Source organism: Bombina bombina, chromosome 1 (assembly GCF_027579735.1).
Source record: "Bombina bombina isolate aBomBom1 chromosome 1, aBomBom1.pri, whole genome shotgun sequence".
Classification (NCBI taxonomy): domain Eukaryota; kingdom Metazoa; phylum Chordata; class Amphibia; order Anura; family Bombinatoridae; genus Bombina; species Bombina bombina.
The window spans coordinates 1,564,404,799-1,564,419,886 of record NC_069499.1 but is presented as its reverse complement, the minus strand read 5'-3'; the positions used below and the strand labels follow the sequence as shown (position 1 = coordinate 1,564,419,886).

Here is a 15,088-nt window from a genome sequence, read left to right as displayed (position 1 = left end):
CCTAAAAACCCCTAAATTAATCCCTTATTACTTAAAATAAAAAGCAACTACATTATTTAAAAAAAGTTTACAAAAAAAACCTCTGATTACAAAAAATTAAAAACCAATGGCTAGATTACGAGTTTTGCGTTATGAGTGAAAAAGCAGCGTTATGGGTTATAACGCTGCTTTTTCACTACCGCTGATATTACGAGTCTTGTCGCAAAAGCTGTACAGCACACTTTATTGGCCGTAACGCAATTTTTTTTTTTTCAATGGGACTTCCATAGCGCCGATATTACAAGCTTTTTCTGGCAGGTCAAAAAGTGAGCGGTACAGCCTATACCACAAGATTCGTAACGCAATCTAAAGTCAGTAGTTATGAGTTTTACGCTACAAAGCTGTAGCATAAAACTCATAACTAAAGTGATAAAAAGTACACTAACACCCATAAAATACATATCAACCCCTAAACCAAGGCCCTCCCGCATCGCAAACACTAAAATAAAATCATTAACCCCAATCTGCCGCTCCCGACATCGCCGCCACTATAATAAACTTATTAACCCATAAACCGCCGCACTCCCGCATGGCAAACACTAGTTAAATATTATTAACCCCTAATCTGCCGCCCCTAACATCGCCGCCACCTACCTACATTTATTAACCCCTAATCTGCCGCTCCGGACATCGCCGCCACTATAATAAACATATTAACCCCTAAACCTAACCCAAAATCTAACCCTAACACCCCCTAACATTAAAATAATTAAAATAAATCTAAATAAAAAATACTATTAATAAGTAAATAATTCCTATTTAAATCTAAATACTTACCTATAAAATAAACCCTAAGCTAGCTACAGTATAACTAATAGTTACATTGTATCTATCTTAGGTTTTATTTTTTATTTCGCAGGCAAGTTTGTATTTATTTTAGCTAGGTAGACTAGTTAGTAAATAGTTATTTACTATTTACTAACTACCTAGCTAAAATAAATACAAATATACCTTTGAAATAAAACCTAACCTGTCTTACACTAACACCTAACCTTACACTATAATTAAATAAATTACATTAATTAACACTAAATTACACAAAATAAAAAAAGAAATTATCAGCTATTTAAACTAATTGCACCTAATCTAATAGCCCTATCAAAATAAAGCCCCCCAAAGAATAAAAAAAAACCCTAGCCTAAACTAAACTACCAATAGCAAAATGGCCTTTTGCGGGGCATTGCCCCAAAGAAATCATCTCTTTTACCTGTAAAAAAAAAAAATACAAACAACCCCCCAATAGTAACACCCACCACCCACACAACCAACCCCCCAAATAAAATGCTAACTAAAAGAAACCTATGCTCCCCATTGCTCTGAAAAGGGCATTTGGATGGGCATTCCTTAAAAGGCATTTAGCTCTTTTTCAAGTGCCCAAACCCTAATCTAAAAATAAAACCCACCCAATAATTCCTTAAAAAAACCTAACACTAACTCCCGAAGATCAACTTACAGTTTTGAAGACCGGACATCCATCCTCAACGAAGCCGGGAGAAGTCTTCATCCAAGCGGCAAGAAGTCCTCAACGAAGCCGGGAGAAGTCTTCATCAAAGCCGGCAGAAGTGGTCCTCCAGAAGGGCAGAAATCTTCATCCAGACGGCATCTTCTATCTTCATCCATCCTGCGTGGAGCGGGTCCATATTCAAGACATCCAGCGCCGAGCATCCTCTTCTCTTGATGTCTAACGAAGACTGAAGGTTCCTTTAAGTGACGTCATCCAAGATGGCGTCCCTTGAATTCCGATTGGCTGATAGAATTCTATCAGCCAATCGGAATTAAAGGTGAAAAAATCCTATTGGCTGATGCAATCAGCCAATAGGATTGAGCTTGAATCCTATTGGCTGATCCAATCAGCCAATAGGACTGAGCTCGCATTCTATTGGCTGTTCCAATATTTTACAGGTAAGTATTTAGTTTTAAATCGGAATTATTTAGGTATAATAGGTTTTATTTAGATTTATTTTAATTATATTTAAGTTAGGGGGTTTTAGGGTTAGGGTTAGACAGGTTTAGAGGTTAATAAATTTAGTATCGTGGCGGCGACGTTGGGGGCGGCAGATTAGGGGTTAACAAATGTAGGTAGGTGGCGGCGATGTTAGGGGTGGCAGATTAGGGGTTAATAATATTTAACTAGTGTTTGTGATGTGGGATTGTAGTGGTTTAGGGGTTAATAAGTGTAATGTAGGTGGCGGCGATGTCCAGAGCGGCAGATTAGGGGTTAATAAGTGTAATGTAGGTGGCAGCGATGTCGGGGGTGGCAGATTAGGGGTTAATAAGTATAATGTAGGTGTTGCGATGTCGGTGGCAGCAGATTAGGGGTGTTTAGACTCGGGGTTCATGTTAGGGTGTTAGGTGTAAACATAAATTTAGTTTCCCCATAGGAATGGGGCTGCGTTACGGAGCTTTATGCTGCTTTTTTGCAGGTGCTAGACTTTTTTTCAGCCGGCTCTCCCTATTGATGATGTCTATGGGGAAATCGTGCTTTCAGCAGCGCTGGTATTGGAGTACGGTATGGAGCTCAATTTTGCTCTATGCTCACTTCTTGCCTGATAACGGCGGGTTTTTGTAAACCTGTAATACCAGCGCTGTAGGGAAGTGAGCGGTGACAATAACTTGCAAGTTAGCACCGCACCCCTCATAACGCAAAACTCGTAATCTAGCCGCAAATTACCAAAGTTTAAAAAATTAAACCTAATCCCTATGAAAATAAAAAAGACCCCCTAAATAAAAACATCCCCTAATCTAAGAATAAACTACCAATAGCCCTTAAAAGGGCCTTCTGTAGGACATTGCCCTAAGTTTAACAGTTCTTTTAAGAATTAAACATACTAAGACCCCCTAACAGTAAATCCCCTCTCTCTGTACTATATGATAATACAAGGCATCTATACACTAATAAACACATCACTCTGCACTATATGATAATACAAGGCATCTATACACTAATAAACACAACACTCTGCACTATATGATAATACAAGGAATTTATACACTTATAAGCACATCACTCTGCACTATATGATAATACAAGGTATCTATACACTAATAAACACAGCACTCTGCACTATATGATAATACAAGGCATCTATACACTAATAAACACAACACTCTGCATTATATGATAATACAAGGTATCAATACACTAATAAACACAGCACTCTGCACTATATGATAATACAAGGCACCTATAAACTAATAAACACAACACTCTGCACTATATGATAATACAGGGCATCTGTACACTAATAAACACAACACTCTGCACTATATGATAATACAAGGCATCTATACACTAATAAACACAACACTCTGCACAATATGATAATACAAGGCATCTATACACTAATAAACAAAGCACTCTGCACTATATGATAATACAAGGCATCTATACACTAATAAACACAACACTCTGCACTATATGATAATACAAGGCATCTATACACTAATAAACACAACACTCTGCACTATATGATAATACAAGGCATCTATACACTAATAAACACATCACTCTGCACTATTTGATAATACAAGGCATCTATACACTAATAAACACAACACTCTGCACTATTTGATAATACAAGGCATCTATACACTAATAAACACAACACTCTGCACTATATGATAATACAAGGCATCTATACACTTATAAGCACATCACTCTGCACTATATGATAATACAAGGTATCTATACACTAATAAACACAGCACTCTGCACTATATGATAATACAAGGCATCTATACACTAATAAACACAACACTCTGCATTATATGATAATACAAGGCATCTATACACTAATAAACACAACACTCTGCACTATATGATAATACAAGGTATCTATACACTAATAAACACAGCACTCTGCACTGTATGATAATACAAGGCATCTATACACTAATAAACACAACACTCTGCACTATATGATAATACCAAGGTATCTATACACTAATAAACACAGCACTCTGCACTGTATGATAATACAAGGCATCTATACACTAATAAACACAACACTCTGCACTATATGATAATACAAGGTATCTATACACTAATAAACACAGCACTCTGCACTATATGATAATACAAGGCATCTATACACTAATAAACACATCACTTCACTATATGATAATACAAGGCATCTATACACTAATAAACACATCACTTCACTATATGATAATACAAGGCATCTATACACTAATAAACACATCACTTCACTATATGATAATACAAGGCATCTATACACTAATAAACACAACACTCTGCACTATATGATAATACAAGGCATCTATACACTAATAAACACATCACTTCACTATATGATAATACAAGGCATCTATACACTAATAAACACATCACTTCACTATATGATAATACAAGGCATCTATACACTAATAAACACAACACTATGCACTATATGATAATACAAGGCATCTATACACTAATAAGCACATCACTCTGCACTATATGATAATACAAGGTATCTATACACTAATAAACACAGCACTCTGCACTATATGATAATACAAGGCATCTATACACTAATAAACACATCACTGCACTATATGATAATACAAGGCATCTATACACTTATAAGCACATCACTCTGCTCTATATGATAATACCAGGCATCTATACACTAATAAACACAGCACTCTGCACTATATGATAATACAAGGCATCTATACACTAATAAACACAGCACTCTGCACTATATGATAATACAAGGCATCTATACACTAATAAACACAGCACTCTGCACTATATGATAATACAAGGCATCTATACACTTATAAACATATTTTAGATATATAAAGATGGTTACTGTACTCCAGAACCGGGCTATGATGAGCACGTTATGTTAACAATTTCACGGTAACACTGAAGTATTTCAAGGAGAGTGATACTGATCTGTATTTATGTCCAGGGATAAAAGGAGGAAACTTAGACAAATATGGTACTGGAAGCTCGGTAGCAGTGACCGCATCTAATACACGTAAGTAAAGTTATATATAATATGCAGCAAGTGAACACTTAGGGGCTAATTTACCAAGTGCTCCATCGGCCCCAATGCAGCTGTTTCAGCCACAAACAGCAGTTAAGAAGCAGCGGGCTTAAGACCGCTGCTCCTTAACTGTTTCGCCACCTCTGAAGCGACGAACAGCAATCAGTCCGATAAAATATGATCGGGCTGATTGACACTCCCTGCTAGTGGCCGATTGGCCGTGAATCTGAAGGGGGAGGCATTGCACAAGCAGTTCACCAGAACTGCTTGTGCAAGGCTAAATGCCAACAGCGTATGCTGTCGGGATTCAGCGATGTCCGCCCGACATATGATAGGATTACACACATTTTGCTTCCCTCCCGGAAAAAAACTATATATCCTACCATTACTGTTTCTTAACAAAATGTTCTAGTGATATGTTAAGCATCTATAGAGAACTATTTTGTCTATAATGATATCACATCAAAATCTTATTCGGATTTATTAAGACATATAGAGGCCCATTTATCAAGCTCCGTATGGAACTTGTGGGCCCGTGTTTCTGGCGTTTCTTCAGACTCGCCAGAAACAGCAGTTATGGAGCAGCGGTCTAAAAACCGCTGCTCCATAACCCTGTCCGTCTGCTCTGAGCAGGCGGACAGGAATCGCAACAATTCAACCAGATCGAGTACGATCGGGTTGATTGACACCCCCCTGCTGGCGGCCCATTGGCCGCGAGTCTGCAGGGGGCGGCGTTGCACCAGCAGCTCTTGTGAGCTGCTGGTACAATGCTGAATACAGAGAGCGTATTGCTCTCCGCATTCAGTGATGTCTGTCGGACCTGATCTGCACTGTCGGATCAGGTCCGCAAGACCGTTGTTAAATAGGCCTCATAGAATTATTGAATAGAAACTTGGCAGATTTAGGCAAGTATCCCTGCTTGTTTACCCCAGAAGTACCCTGTATACATTGTTACCAATGTACCAGGAATCTCTGTGAAAGATATGCAAATTAAGAGCTAGATTACAAGTGGAGCGCTAAATTATCTAGCTTGATAATTAAAGGGACAGTCAACACAAAAATTGTTATTGTTTAAAAAGGTAGATAATGCCTTTACTACTCATTCCTCAGCTTTTCACAAACAACATGGTTATATTGATATACTTTATAACCTTTAAACCTCTAAATTTATGTCTGTTTCTAAGTCACTAAAGACAGCCCCATGATCCTATGCTTTTTTATTAGCTTTTCACAACAGCGGAGTGCTAGTTCATGTGAGCCTTATAGATAACATTGTGCATTACATTACAAGTGGCTGGTTATTTCTTCCGCAACCTCGCAATAGCAATTAGCGCTCCAAAGATCTAATCTCTTGTTCATTTTCTAAAAGTGCCCCAAATGCCCTCAAAATACAGGGCAATGTAGCTTTTTATTTTAAAAAAATCTAGCTTTTTTTTAATAAAAAATAGCTGCACTTGGCAGTTTGGGGGCTTTAAAGTTGGTGGGAGTGGGGTGTTAAAAAAAAACGGCACTGAAAAATGCCTTTACACTTTGTTCTATGGGGACTGTGTGTTCCCAGTAAATATATATGTATATGCTTATATACATATATATTTATGTGTTAATGTGTGTATATTCATATACTGTATATTAAAATATGCTGCCCATCGATGCGCTACTTAACTCCTTTGCTGCGCGAGTTTCTGATGAAATCTTTAAAGAGCCTATGGAAGCGTGCTCTCGTGAGCGCAATGGTTCCTAGCAATGCGAACACGAGTTCTCGTTCCAGTTATGATTAACTTGTAATACCAAAGCACATTATCGTGCACTGGTATTACAAAGTGGAGAGATAATATTGCTTGCACGCAAGGGATATACAGCGCTCCACTTGTAATCAGGCCCTCAATATGCAATATCCCTTAAAACTAATAAACACAACACTCTGCACTATATGATAATACAAGGCATCTATACACTAATAAACACATCACTCTGTACTATATGAAAATACAAGGCATCTAAACACTAATAAACACATCAATGCACTATATGATAATACAAGGCATCTATACACTAATACACACATCACTGCACTATATGATAATACAAGGCATTGATACACTAATAAACACAACACTCTGCACTATATGATAATACAAGGCATCTATACACTAATAAACACATCACTCTGCACTATATGATAATACAAGGCATCTATACACTAATAAACACAGCACTCTGCACTATATGATAATACAAGGCATCTATACACTAATACACACATCACTGCACTATATGATAATACAAGGCATCTATACACTAATACACACATCACTGCACTATATGATAATACAAGGCATCTATACACTAATACACACATCACTGCACTATATGATAATACAAGGCACCTGTACACTAATAAACAAAGCACTCTGCACTATATGATAATACAACACATCTATACACTAATACACACATCACTGCACTATATGATAATACGAGGCATCTATACACTAATAAACACAATACTCTGCACTATATTATAATACAAGGCATCTATACACTAATAAACATAAACCTCTGCACTAAATGATAATGCTAGTCATCTATACACTTATAAGCACATCACTCTGCACTATATGATAATACAAGGCATCTATACACTAATACAGTGATTTTCAACCTTTCTTTTGCCGTGGCACACTTTTTTACATAAACACACCATCATCCCAAAATTTTACAAAATAACACATTGTAGCTTAATACAGTGTATATATATATATATATATATATATATATATATATACAAACATACATACATACACACACACTGTACTGTGCTGTCATGCCATGCCTCCTAAAAACTATACATGACATATTGACATTCATTCACAAACAATAATAATGATGCCTGATGAGCCTGTCACATACCTCCCAATATTTCAAAATTTGAAAGAGGGACCCCCCCCCCCCGCAACTGGCAAAAGTCCCCTCCCCCCCATCAGTCATCATCTCGCTCAAAAAGAAAAACGGCCCAGAATAAAAAAACAAGCAAACTTTTAAAAATAAGTCACATTGTTGTCAGTTTCCGCGGCACACCTGAGGATCTCTCACGGCACGCTAGTGTGCCACGGCACACTGGTTGAAAAACACTGCACTAATAAACATAACACTCTGCACTATATGATAATACAAGGCATCTATACACTAATAAACACAACACTCTGCACTAAATGATAATACAAGTCATCTTTACACTAATAAGCACATCACTCTGCACTATATGATAATACACGGTATCTATACACTAATAAACACAGCACTCTGCAATATATGATAATACAAGGCATCTATACACTAATAAACACAACACTCTGCACTATAGGATAATACAAGGTATGTATACACTAATAAACGCAACACTCTGCACTATATGATAATACAAGGCATCTATACACTAATAAAACATCACTCTGCAGTATATGATAATACAAGGCATCTATACACTAATAAACGCAACACTCTGCACTATATGATAATACAAGGCATCTATACACTAATAAACACAACACTCTGCACTATATGATAATACAAGGCATCTATACACTAATAAATACAACACTGCGCTATATGATAATACAGGGCATCTATAATCTAATAAATACAACACTGCGCTATATGATAATACAAGGTATCTATACACTAATAAAACATCACTCTGCACTATATGATAATGCAAGGCATCTATACACTAATAAACGCAACACTCTGCACTATATGATAATACAAGGTATCTATACACTAATAAAACATCACTCTGCACTATATGATAATACAAGGTATCTATACACTAATAAACGCAACACTCTGCACTATATGATAATACAAGGCATCTATACACTAGTAAACACAACACTGCACTATATTATAATACAAGGCACCTGTACACTAATAAACACTCTGCACTATATGGTAATACAAGGCATCTATACACTAATAAACGCAACACTCTGCACTATATGAAAATACAAGGCATCTATACACTAATAAACACAACACTCTGCACTATAATATAATAAGGCATCTATACACTAATAAATACAACACTGCGCTATATGATAATACAGGGCATCTATAATCTAATAAATACAACACTGCGCTATATGATAATACAAGGTATCTATACACTAATAAAACATCACTCTGCACTATATGATAATACAAGGCATCTATACACTAATAAACGCAACACTCTGCACTATATGATAATACAAGGCATCTATACACTAATAAAACATCACTCTGCACTATATGATAATACAAGGCATCTATACACTAATAAACACAACACTCTGCACTATATGATAATACAAGGCATCTATACACTGGTAAACACAACACTGCACTATATTATAATACAAGGCGCCTGTACACTAATAAACACTCTGCACTATATGGTAATACAAGGCATCTATACACTAATAAACACAGCACACTACACTATATGACAATACAAGGCATCTATACACTAATAAACACAACACTCTGCACTATATGATAATACAAGGCATCTATACACTAATAAACATAACACTGCACTATATGATAATACAAGGCATCTATACACTAATAAACACAACACCCTGCACTATATGATAATACAAGGCATCTATACACTAATAAACATATCACTGCACTATATGATAATACAAGGCATCTATACACTGATAGGCTTGAAGAACAAAAAAAGCGGTGCTACGGGATATAGATAAAAAGTCCAGAGACACTTTATTGGTCAATTTCACAGCATGGTATGATAAAACAAAACACTTGCAAGTGTGAAATAAGAGCTTGACGCGTTTCGGCTTACGCCGTCATCAGAAGCCTTAACTCCATTATCCACCATGTTTCCTTTTAAAAGCTAAACTCTTTACTGATTGGATAACAGGTGAATTACATCACTAGATAATTGTACACAGATTTTAACCTTTTGCAGACTAATTCCCTAAATTTAACCCCTCCAGCACTAGTGTATTCATTCTTGTTGAGTATATATATATCTTTCTAAGAATTAATGTATACCAATCATTAGCTTATACTTTGTTTCTTTTTTTGAAACCATTAGCTTTTAGTAAAATACTTAGAAGTTTTTTTAAAGCAATACTCAATAATATGAACTGTTAGTTGAGGGATTAAAGTTATATCGTATGGGGAACTCCTTACTTCCATACATTTATAAGAACTGCCTCAGTATTAAAACCTGATGGCAAACGAGTTTGCAGGGAAAATATCCAAAATGCCTCTCGTTTGGATAACAACACATCAAGATTCCCCTCTCTTTCTTTTAGACTCACTTTTTCTATAACTTGCCACCTAAAAGTTTGCACATTTTCATTATGCTGTGTTATAAAATGAGCCGCTAGTGCAGAACACAGCACTCTGCACTATATGAAAATACAAGGCATCTATACACTTATAAGCATATCACTCTGCACTATATGATAATACAAGGCATCTATACACTTATAAGCACATCACTCTGCACTATATGATAATACAAGGCATCTATACACTTATAAGCACATCACTCTGCACTATATGATAATACAAGGCATCTATAAACTAATAAACACAGCACTCTGCACTATATGATAATACAAGGCATCTATACACTAATAAACACAACACTGTGTACTATATGATAATACAAGGCATCTATACACTAATAAACACAACACTCTGCACTATGTGATAATACAGGGCATCTATACACTAATAAACATAACACTGCACTATATGATACTACAAGGCATCTATACACTAATAAACAAAGCACTCTGCACTATATGATAATACATGGTATCTATACACTAATAAACACATCACTCTGCACTGTATGATAATACAAGGCATCTATACACTAATAAACACAGCACTCTGCACTATATGATAATACAAGGCATCTATACACTAATAAACACATCACTCTGCACTGTATGATAATACAAGGCATCTATACACTAATAAACACAGCACTCTGCACTATATGATAATACAAGGCATCTATACACTAATACACACAACACTCTGCACTATATGATAATACAAGGCATCTATACACTAATAAACACAACACACTGCACTATATGATAATACAAGGCATCTATACACTAATAAACACAACACTCTGCACTATATGATAATACAAGGCATCTATACACTAATAAACACAGCACTCTGCACTATATGATAATACAAGGCATCTATACACTAATAAACACAACACTCTGCACTATATGATAATACACGGCATCTATACACTAATAAACACAGCACTCTGCACTATATGATAATACAAGGCATCTATACACTAATAAACACAACACTCTGCACTATATGATAATACAAGGCATCTATACACTAATAAACACAAGACTCTGTACTATATGATAATACAAGGCATCTATACACTAATAAACACAGCACTCTGCACTATATGATAATACAAGGCATCTATACACTAATAAACACAAGACTCTGTACTATATGATAATACAAGACATCTATACACTAATAAACACATCACTGCACTATATGATAATACAAGGCATCTATACACTAATAAACACAGCACTCTGCACTATATGATAATACAAGGCATCTATACACTAATAAACACATCACTGCACTATATGATAATACAAGGCATCTATACACTAATAAACACAACACTCTGCACTATATGATAATACAAGGCATCTATACACTAATAAACACAACACTCTGCACTATATGGTAATACAAGGCATCTATACACTAATAAACACAGCACTCTGCACTATATGATAATACAAGGCATCTATACACTAATAAACACATCACTCTGCACTATATGATAATACAAGGCATCTATACACTAATAAACACAGCACTCTGCACTATATGATAATACAAAGCATCTATACACTAATAAACACAGCACTCTGCACTATATGATAATACAAAGCATCTATACACTAATAAACATAACACTCTGCACTATATGATAATACATTTATACCAGTGCTTTCCAAACTGTGTGTCGGGACACACTAGTGTGTCAGCAGCAGTGTGTAGGTGTGTCCCTGCTTCAGCACAAATTTTTTTAAATTTTTTTTTTTGGTTTCTGACTTTCCACCTGCCTGCTACGCATATCACATTGACATGTGATTGATACCTAGGGGACACAGATCATCTTAACCTATTGGCTCAGCTCAGTGGAAACTGAAACTATTCCCATTGGCGGCACATTGGCTCCTGACTGCACGTGTAGTCTCCTTAATTGGCTCGTGACTGCATGTGTAGTCAGGGAGTGGGAGAGCAGTGTGTTTGCAGCGCGGGCAGTAGTCAATCAGACTCACCGAGCTCTGAGGGCTACAGCTTAAATGCTGAGCTGAAGTCAGTGGGGTTTTTTTTGCAGCTAGCTCCCAGTAGTGCATTGCTGCTCCTGCTCTTGATATATGGATAGGAAGTGGAAGCTTAAGAAATGCTTGATGATGAAATGCAAGTGTCTTTATCTAATATTCCACCAAATATTCAGAAATTGTTTTCATCCCATCAAACTCATACATCCCATTAAAATATCAAGTAGCTATTGGTGTTATTAAACTTTTTTTTAATTCTTGCACATACTTACTGTTACTTGTAAATACATTTCATTAATATATAATTCATGTATGTGTCCGTATCTCTTAAAACAAGTTAGTTTAACCTCCTTTTTGCTAGTACAACTGAATTACTGTGTCGGGAAATGATGTAGGTCTAAAAAGTGTGTCACCAACATGAAAAGTTTGGAAAGCTGTGATTTATACACTAATAAACACAGCACTGCACTATATGATAATACATTTATACACTACTAAACATGATGCACTGTATAATTAATGTAGCTATACACTGCTAACATCTATGATTAGAGAGAGGTGCATGAAATATGTTTAGTGTCTCTTTAAGACAACTGATAATTCATTATCAATTTCTGTCATTTAACCAATCAGGCAGGTGTCTGTGTGAAAGGACCATTAGGCAGCAGCATATATCTGTATATACTTTTTCATTGTATCCTACTATTTTGTGATGTACACAGAATTGGTATCCATGAGTTTATTACTGAGTGATCATTGCATTCTCCTTTCATTTTTAGAGATCTCATGTGTAGAAAAGACATCCTGGCTGCCTCTCCATATGCTGTCCATTATCATGGTTTCTGTATTTGTCTTAGTTGTGAGCAACATGATTTATTTCCTGTGGAGACTTCTGGTGAGTATTTTATTCTGTGTAGATGAGCAGTGACTCAACTGAGGAAGAGAGAGATGGGGAAGGCAAAGGAGCAGGGAGCAGAGAGGGCAAAAGGGAAGGGGGGGAGGATTGGGTAGAGAAGATTAGGGAGTGGAAGAGGAGAGAGGATGGAGAATAGAGAGTAATATGAGGAGGGAGAGAAGAGGGCATTAGAGAGAGCTGATACCAAGGAGGGATGAGAGAGAACATAGGATTATGGCAAGGGAGGGATGAGAGGACAGAACAATGGGTTAATATATTGTTAAACTCAGCTTCAGAGCAGCAATGTACTACTGGGAGCTAGCTGAGCACATCCAGTGAGCAAATGACAAAAGGCATATGTGTATAGCCACCAATCGACAGCTAGCTCACAGTAGCTGCCCCTGAGCCTGCATAGGTATGCTTTTCAACAAAAGATACACAGAGAACAAAGTGTCCATATGACGTTCATGTCCCTTTAAATAAATAAAGCAAAAATCAATGTACAAAATAGGGAACTAGGTAAGAATATTTTTTATACCAAATGCCTTTTGATTTCAGTTATCTTTATCCTTCATAAGGGGTGAGGGATTTTATCTTGAATTAAAATATTAACCCATTTACTGCCAGAAACGGTTTGTGATTTGTGATGTTGTCACTTTTGAGCATATAGCGTATTTGGAATTAAAATCTTACACACTTTTTTTCTCTTTAAATTGCATAGAAGTGGAGACAATCCCATAGTGAGCTAAGCCGTCCTATAAACATTGTGTATGAGGATATGACACAGACGTTGCGCAGGAATACTATGGGAAACACAAACTGCTATAGAAACACATGAGAGAAATACATCTAACCCAGAATGGTAACTTCCTCAGATATGATTCACCAGCTTCTCTACAGGATGGCTATTCTGGGGAGCAACCATTTAACCAATAGACTGGAATCATCTAACGGACAATTCTATTCACTCCTTATAGCCAGGCCACAGTTTGACAACATGGGGCAAGATTACATATGCAGCGTCAATAGCAAAAGCCTGTGACACCGGTCCAGTTTTGCTATCACATATACGGCGCCGCATATAAATGCGGCGTGTATATTTCACCCGTCGCACGCTAATTTTACTACCAAAAGCTAACATAGAACTGCGTCGCAAATCGGTATTCAGCGCAAGGACTTACGCAGCATAAATGGAGAAATTTTACTCCATTTTCACCTTGCCACACATAAGTAGGCGCAGCAAGCCTTACGCTGAAAATGTGAACACCGTAACTCCCTGAAAACACCTAATGCATGCGCAATATCTATCTACTTGTCAACCGCCAACCCCCACTGCAATAACCAATAAAACTATTAACCCCTAATCCGCCATTAACCCACATCACAATAAACCTAATAAATGTATTAACCCCTAATCCGCCATTCACCCACATCGCAATAAACCTAATAAATCTATTAACCCCTAAACTGCCAACCACCCACAAAGCAAATAACTAATTACTAAGCCCCCTAACCTAACACCCCCTAAATTAACCCCAATTACCTAAATTAAAAAATACTAAGTTACAATTAAAAACCTAACTTTACTTAAAAAATTAAAAAAACAATTTAATCTTAAATTAAAAAAAATAAAATAGTCTAACATTACAGAAAATAATAAACCAAATTATCAAAAATTAAAAAAATTAAACCTAATCCCTATGAAAATAAAAAGCCCCCCAAAATAAAAACACACCCTAATCTAAACTACACTACCAATAGCCCTTAAAATGGCC

The 15,088-nt window shown here is 36.4% G+C and overlaps 1 long non-coding RNA gene across 1 annotated transcript; it reads left to right on the top strand.

Moving 5' to 3' along the window:
* Positions 1-4,955: 4,955 nt before the first annotated feature.
* Positions 4,956-14,844, top strand: LOC128644053 (uncharacterized). The gene is made up of 3 exons (XR_008399916.1): positions 4,956-5,027; positions 13,198-13,313; positions 14,035-14,844. It is a non-coding gene; the product is annotated as an uncharacterized LOC128644053 (long non-coding RNA).
* The last annotated feature ends 244 nt before the right edge of the window (positions 14,845-15,088 follow it).